Source organism: Nycticebus coucang, chromosome 20 (genome assembly GCF_027406575.1).
Source record: "Nycticebus coucang isolate mNycCou1 chromosome 20, mNycCou1.pri, whole genome shotgun sequence".
Taxonomy (NCBI): domain Eukaryota; kingdom Metazoa; phylum Chordata; class Mammalia; order Primates; family Lorisidae; genus Nycticebus; species Nycticebus coucang.
This window is the reverse complement of record NC_069799.1, coordinates 14479969-14488478: the sequence shown is the minus strand read 5'-3', so window position 1 is coordinate 14488478 and position 8510 is coordinate 14479969.

Genomic DNA, 8510 nt, shown 5'->3' with positions numbered 1-8510 from the left:
AGAGGAGGAAATTTTCATCATCTGCCTCAGTTATTAAATCTACATGAGTGTTAGGAATGATGGGGGGGTGGTGTTCCATATAGTATCTCATAAGGAGTAAGCCCTAGCTTATGGGGAGAATTTCTCACCCGATATAAAGTAAAGGGAAGGAGAGCCACCCAGTCTCCACCAGACTCAAGAGTTAATTTCGTTAAGGTCTCTTTTAGAGTTCTATTCATTCTTTCTACTTGTCCTGAGCTCTGGGGCCTGTAAGCACAATGTAATTTCCAGGTAGTTCCCAGAGCTGTAGCCACCCCCTGCGTTATCTGTGATACGAAGGCAGGGCCATTGTCTGAGCCTAGCAGGGCTGGTAATCCATATCTGAGGAAGATGTTTTCTAGCAGTTTCTTCACCACTACCTGGGCGGTTTCATGCTTTGTTGGAAATGCCTCAGTCCACCCAGAAAAGGTATCAATGAAGACTAAAAGATATTTATATCCATACCGACCTGGTTTGACTTCTGTGAAGTCCACTTCCCAATATGCACCAGGCTTGTCTCCTTGTTCTCGGGTTCCTGGAGCAGCAGGACCTGCTCTGCCATTCGTGAGCTGGCAGGCTTTACAGGCCCCGATGATTTGGTGTCTAGGCGCTCCTATCTTGGTGTCTAGGTGCTCTATTTTAATTTTTGCATGGCGGACTAGATCTTTTAACTTTCTGTTGCCCATGTGAGTGGCCTGGTGCATGCATTGGAGCACTTCCATTCCTAACTGTGCCGGGAGAATAGTCTTGCCATCCACAGTGTGCCACCAGCCATTATATTTGTCTGGGCAATGGGCCTGAGGAATGGTGTGGAGCCAAGCCAGGTCCTCAGGGGAATATTTGGGTTTTTCAGGTAACACTGGCACCCCTGGATCTAGCAAATGGAGAATTAGCTCCTGGGCCATTTTAAGGGCCACTTCCTTGGCTACTTCATCGGCTCAGCAATTCCCTCTGGCCACTGGGAAATTTCCTTTCTGGTGGCCCGGACAGTGAATGATGGCCAACTTTTACAGCAACCAGAGAGCTGTCAAGAGGTCTAGTATTTCTTGCTTATTCTTTACCGTTCTTTCCCTCTGCCATCAGTAATCCCCTCTCTTGGTATATGGCCCCATGGATATGGACCATGGCAAATGAATAATGGCTGTCTGTATACATATTGACCTTCTTCCCTTCTCCCAGTACTAAGGCCTTAGTAAGGGCTATAAGTTCTGCTCATTGGGCAGAAGTTCTGCTTGGAAGAAGTTCAGCCCACAATGTTTCAGTGTCTGAAACCACCGCCGCCCCTGCATACCTGTGTCCATCTTTCACAAAGCTGCTGCCGTCCGTGTACCAGGTTTCCTCAGCATCCAGCAGCGGCTGATCAGTCAAATCTTGGTGGAGGCTGTGGACTTACACCAGTATATCTTGGCAGTGATGTAGTGGTACCTCTGCATCCGGACTGGGGAGAAGAGTGGGCGGATTCAGAGCTGTACTGGGCAAGAACTGAATCCTCGGTGGATTCAGAAGAAGATCTTGGTAATGAGTCAGCTGTGCATTGCTCATCCACCGATTTGGAGCTTCAAAACTCCATCAATGGTGTGTGGAGTTGTTATTAACAGTTCCTGGCCCAAGGTGAGTTTATCAGCATCTTTCACTAGGAGAGCAGTAGCCGCTATGATACATAGACAAGGGGGCCACCCCGAGGCAACTGGATCGAGTCTTTTAGACAAGTAAACTAGTGGGCGTGTCCAGGGTCCCAGAGTCTGGGTTAGTATCCCCTTTGCCACCCCTTTATGTTCATCCACATATAGATGGAAGGGTTTGGTGATATCAGGAAGACTCAGCGCAGGAGAGGTTAGCAGGGCAGTCTTAAGATTTTTTTTCTTTTTCTTTTTTTTTTTTTTATTGTTGGGGATTCATTGAGGGTACAATTAGCCAGGTTACACTGATTGCAATTGTTAGGTAAAGTGCCTCTTGCAATCATGTGTTGCCCCCATAAAGTGTGACACACACCAAGGCCCCACCCCCCTCTCTCTGACCCTCTTTCTTCTTCCAAGATTTTTTCTTTTTTTTTTATTGCTAAATGATAGCTGTGTATATTAGTGCAATCGCCTGTACCCATTCTAAGATGCACCATAGATGTGGCCCCACCCATTACCCTCCCTCCACCAAAACCTTCCCCCTCTTTTCCCCTTCCTTAGCCCTTTCCCCATAGTCTTGTGCTATAGTTGGGTTATAGTCTTCATGTGAAAGCTAAAATTTAGCTTCATAGTAGGGCTGAGTACATTGGATACTTTTTCTTCCATTCCTGAGATACTTTGCTAAGAAGAATATGTTCCAGCTCCATCCATGTAAACATGAAAGACGTAAAGTCTCCATCTTTCTTTAAGGCTGCGTAGTATTCCATGGAATACGTGTAGCACAATTTGCTAGTGCATTCGTGGGTCGATGGGCACTTGGGCTTCTTCCATGACTTAGCTATTATGAATTGGGCTGCAATAAACATTCTGATACAGATGTCTTTGAAATATTGTGATTTTTGGTCTTCTGGGTATAAATCTAGTAAAGGAATTATAGGATAGAATGGCAGGTCTATTTTTAGGTCTCTAAGTATTCTCCAAACATCCTTCCAGAAGGAACGTATTAGTGTGCATTCCCACCAGCAGTGTAGAAGTGTGCCCTTTCCTCCACATCCACACCAAAATTTCTGGTTTTGGGATTTTGATATGTGAGCTACTCTTACTGGGGTTAGGTGATACCTCAGAGTAGTTTTCATTTGCATTTCTCTGATGATTAAGGATGATGAGCTTTTTTTCATGTGTTTGTAGATTGTGCGTCGGTCTTCTTTAGAGAAGTTTCTCTTCAAGTCCCTTGCCCAACCTGATATGGGGTCACGTGCTCTTTTCTTGTTAATACGTTTGAGTTCTCTGTGGATTCCGGTTATTAGACCTTTATCGGAGGTATAACCTGCAAATATTTTCTCCCATTCTGAGGGCTGTGTGCTTGCTTTACTCACTATGTTCTTGGCTGTGCAGAAACTTTTTAGTTTGATCAGGTCCCAGTAGTGTATTTTTGATACTGCTTCAATTGTCTGGGGATGCCTCCTCATAAAATATTCACCCAGGCCGATTCCTTCAAAAGTTTTCCCTGCACTTTATTCAAGTATTTTTATAGTTTCATGTCTTAAGTTTAAATCTTTTATCCAGTGAGAGTCTATCTTAGTTAATGGTGAAAGGTGTGGGTCCAGTTTGAATCTTCTACAGGTTGCCAGCCAGTTTACCCAGCACCATTTGTTAAATAGGGAATCTTTTCCCCACTGAATGTTTTTAATTGGCTTGTTAAAGATAAAATAACGGTAAGTAGCTGGATCCATCTCTTGGTTCTATATTCTATTCCAGACATCTACTTCTCTGCTTTTGTGCCAGTACCATGCTGTTTTGATCACTACGGATTTATAGTACAGTCTCAGGTCTGGTAGTGCTTTGTTTTTATTGCTCAGTAATGTTTTGGCTATTCGAGGTTTTTTCTGATTCTATATAAAAAGAAGTATAATTTTTTCAAGATCTTTAAAGTATGACAATGGAGCTTTAATAGGAATTGCATTAAAATTATATATTGCTTTGGGCAGTATGGACATTTTAACAATGTTGATTATTCCCAGCCATGAGCATGGTATGTTTTTCCATCTGTTGACATCTTCGGCTATTTCTTTTCTTAGAGTTTCAAAGTTCTTTTTGTAGAGATCTTTCACGTCCTTTGTTAGGCATACTCCCAAATATTTCATCTTCTTTGGCACTACTGTGAAAGGAATAGAATCCTTGACTGTTTTTTCAGCTTGGTTATTGTAGGTATATATAAAGGCTACAAATTTATAAGTGTTGATTTTGTAGCCTGAGACATTGCTATATTCCTTGATCACTTCTAAAAGTTTTGTAGCAGAATCCCTAGTGTTTTCCAGATATACGATCATATCATCTGCAAAGAGTGAAAGTTTGATCTCTTCTGACGCTATGTGGATACCCTTGATCATCTTTTCTTCCCTAATTGCAATGTCTAGAACTTCCATTACAATGTTAAAGAGCAATGGAGACAATGGGCAACCTTGCCTGGTTCCTGATCTAAGTGGAATTGATTTCAATTTAACTCTATTCAATACGATATTGGCTGTGGATTTGCTGTAGATGGCCTCTATTAGTTTAAAAAATGTCCCTTCCATACCAATTTTCTTAAGTGCGCTGATCATGAAGGGATGCTGGATGTTATCAAAAGCTTTTTCTGCATCAATTGAAAGAATCATATGGTCTTTATTTTTAAGTTTCTTTATGTGTTGAATTACATTTATAGATTTAGGTGTATTGAACCAGCCTTGAAACCCTGAGATAAATCCGACTTGATCATGGTGTATAATTTTTTTGATGTGTTGCTGTATTCTGTTTGTTAGGATCTTATTTAGTATTTTAGCATGTATATTCATTAGTGATATTGGTCTATAATTTTCTTTTCTTGTTGGGTCTTTCCCTGGTTTGGGGATCAAGGTGATGTTTGCTTCGTAGAATGTGCTGGATAATGTTCCTTCTTTTTCTATATTTTGGAAGAAGTTTAGTAGTATAGGTACTAGTTCTTCTTTAAATGTTTGGTAGAATTCTGACGTAAAGGCATCTGATCCCGGGCTTTTCCTTTTAGGGAGATTTTGTATAGTTGATGCTATTTCAGAACTTGATATAGGCCTGTTCAACATTTCCACTTTGTTCTGGCTAAGTCTTGGTAGGTGGCGTGCTTCCAGGTATTGCTCGATTTCTTTCAGATTTTCATATATGTGAGAGTAGAGTTTCTTGTAGTATTCGTTAAGGATTTTTTGAATTTCTGAGGGGTGTGTTGTTATTTCATCATTACCATTTCTGATTGATGAAATTAGAGATTTTAGTCTTTTTTTCTTGGTTAGGTTGGCCAAAGGTTTATCTATTTCATTGATTTTTCAAAAAACCACCTTTTGGATATATTGATCTGTTGTATAATTCTTTTGTTTTCAATTTCATTTAGCTCTGCTCTGATTTTGGTTATTTCTTTTCTTCTGCTGGGTTTGGGGTTGGAGTGTTCTTCCTTCTCCCGTTGTTTGAGATTTCCCCTTAAGTTATTAACTACCTCTCTTTCCGTTTTCTTGAGGAAGGCTTGCAGTGCTATAAATTTCCCTCTTGGGACTGCCTTTGCAGTATCCCAGAGGTTCTGGTAATTTGTGTCTTGATTGTTGTTTAGTTCCAAAAATTTTGTGATTTCCTTCTTAATCTCGTCTCTAACCCATCTATCCTTCATCATAAGGTTGTTTAGCTTCCATGTTCTTGTATGGGTATGCAGGTTCCTGTTGTTATTGAGTTCAACTTTAATTCCATGATGGTCTGAGAAGATGCAAGGAATAACTTATATTTTTTTAAATTTGCTGAGGTTAGATTTGTGGCCTAGTATGTGGTCAATTTTGGAGTATGTTCTGTGGGCTGATGAGAAGAATGTGTATTCAGTTTTGTTGGGATGAAATGTTCTGTAGATGTCCGTTAAGTCCAAATGTTGAATGGTTGAGTTTAAATAAAAAATTTCTTTGCTTAGCTTCTTTTTGGAGGATCTATCCAGTACTGCTAAAGGGGTTTTAAAATCTCCAACTACTATGGAAGTGGAGGAAATCGAGTTGCTCATGTCTGTTAGAGTTTCTCTTATAAATTGAGGTACGTTGTGGTTGGGTGCATAAATATTAAGAATAGAGATCGCATCATATTGAGTATAACCTTTAGCAAACGTGAAGTGTCCACCCTATCCTTAATTATTTTGGTTGGTTTAAAGCCTATTGCGTCTGCGAACAGGATTACAACACCTACTTTTTTCTGCTTTCTATTTGCCTGGAATATAGATGACCATCCCTTCACCTTGAGTCTATATTTGTGTTTTAATGTAAGATGTGATTCTCATATGCAGCAGATATCTGGCTTAAGTTTTTGTACCCACTCAGCCAACCTGTGCCTCTTTAGAGGACAGTTTAAACCATTCACATTAATTGAGAGTATTGATAAGCCTTTGGAGAGTCCAGTGGACATTTTTAATCCTTTTGCGACTGTGGAAGTTGGAATTTGATCAAAATTTTCTAGGTGAGTTTACTTTTGTGGTGGAGGATTACACTGGTTTTTGTGGAGGATAGGTCTGAGAATATCCTGGAGAGCTGGTTTAGTTGTTTCAAATTTCTTCAACATGTGAATGTCATTGAAGTATTTAATTTCTCTGTCATAAATGAAGCTCAGTTTAGCTGGGTACAGGATCCTGGGTTGAAAGTTACTTTGTTTTAGGAGATTAAACGTCGATGACCATCCTCTTCTAGCTTGAAAGGTTTCAGCAGAGAGATCTGCAGTTATTCTGATATTCTTCTCCTTGTAGGTAATGGTTTTCTTTCGTCTGGCAGCTTTCAGAATTTTCTACTTCATATTAAGTTTAGTGAAATTGATTATGATGTTTCTGGGGGATGTCTTGTTTGGGTTGAGTCATGCTGAAGTTCTGAAACTGTCTGCTATCCAAATTTCGGAATCTCTTGGCATGTCTTGAAAGTTCTCCTTCATAATCTCATGGAGAAGAGACTCTGTGCCTTGTGAAGCCACTTTGTTGCTTTTGGGGATCCCTATAAGACGAATATTGGTTTTCTTCAAATTATCCGAGACCTCTCTGAGAGAGTGGTCTGTATTTGCTCTCCATTTCTCTTCTTCTTTGAGGGTTTGGGAGCATTTGAAAGCATTGTCTTCAATGTCAGGAATCCTTTCTTCTGCTTGTCCATTCTGTTACTGAGGGATTTTACTGTGTTTCTCAGATCTTTGAAGGATGCAACTTCTTGTCTCAATGTGTCTACATCTTTGGTCATTTGGTCTTTGAATCCATTGAATTCTTGAGATAAGTTTTGGAATTCTAATTCAATCTTATTTGCTATCCAGGTCCTGAATTCCATTTCTGACATCTCAGCTATTTGTTTGTGCATGGGGTCTTGTGCTGTTTCTGCCCCATTGATCCTTGGGGGAGTTGATCTACTCTGATTATTCATATTGCCAAGTTTTTCTGTTGATTTCACCTCATGATGGTTTTTCACCATTGCCTCTGGCCATCCTCTGATTTGGGGAGGTGTCTCTCCAAGATTAGACCCCAGCAGGATCACTCTATTGTTGCTGGATCTTTGTAGGGAGTGACCCTGTGTAGTTCCTCTGTGGCTGCTCTATCTAGGGAGTTCTGGTTGTGGAAGCATCTCCGGTTTGTGATACACCCAGATTCAGCAACAGGGCTGGGGGTGGTGCGCACAATTCTGGGAGTTCCAGGGGCCCATTGCCTTTGGCACAGAGAGCCCAAGGCTCCAGCAGTCTCTGGCCAGGAGAAGAGCTCTGCGTAGAGGCAGGGAGGGTTCCAAAGGGCACACACCTAACAGAGTCCCTGTCCAGATGAACGGGCTAGTGTGGAAGCTGGGAGGACACAGGAGGGAGGATGCAGGGTTGCGTGGCTCCTGCAGTTAATGGTCAGGGAATGTGGAGGCCCGGTGGGTGCGGGTCACTGGTCGGGGGTCGCTGCACAGCTCTTATGGATGTCTGGGCGGCACCAAGTGCAGGAGTTTGAGTTTGCTATGAGCTGTGATGTCACGGCACTCTACCCAGGGCAACAGCCCAAGGCTCCAGTGTGCCAAAACCGTCTCACTCTGCCCCTAAGGATTAAGGCTGTAAGGCAGCTCAGTCCCCGCCTTTAGGCTGCTCAGTCAGTAGGTTACTTTGTCCCACCCAATCCTTGCTCTGAGACCCTCAGGGCAGAGCTTGCCCGGGCAGTTCTTTCACAATGGCTTCCTGTGCCCAGCTCAGTGGCTCAGTCTGAGGCCCCAGAAAATGCCCAACGTTCTCCACACTCCTGCTCAAACTCTGCCCAAGGCAGTTCAACTGAGTGCCAAGTCCAAGAACACCGAAACAGTTCAAGGCCTTTCTGGTTTGCAGTCTCACTGCTGCTTGTACTTACGGTTGCTGGCACGATTAGGTCGATCGAACACATGCAACCATTTGCCAGTTTTCCACTGTTTTTGTCCTCCTCTTGGGGTGCAGAAGTCCCTTTCTGGCTCCCTGTATCCTCAAAGGGATGATTATAGGCAGATCCCACCGGCAGAAATGCCTGGAGTCTTGTCTCCTCAGCCTCGCTGTTCCCAGTTGCAGGGAAGCTGTTACTCGGCCGCCTTAAGATTTTTAAATGCCTGATCTCTTTTCTCTGTCCATTGGAAGGGCTGTCCTTCCTTAGCCATTTCTGCAAACTCCAGCACTCACAATCTACAAAATCCAACCATCCCCAGAAATCCCCGTACTTGCCTGGGAGTAGTGGGAACAGGAATTCCAAGCACAGTGCACTTTCTGTCTCCACTTAGCCATCTCTGGCCATCTTTAAGCACATACCCTAAATAAGTCACATTTTGCTGACAAATTTGGGCTTTCTTCGCTGATGCGCAATATCCCATGTCTCCCAGGGTA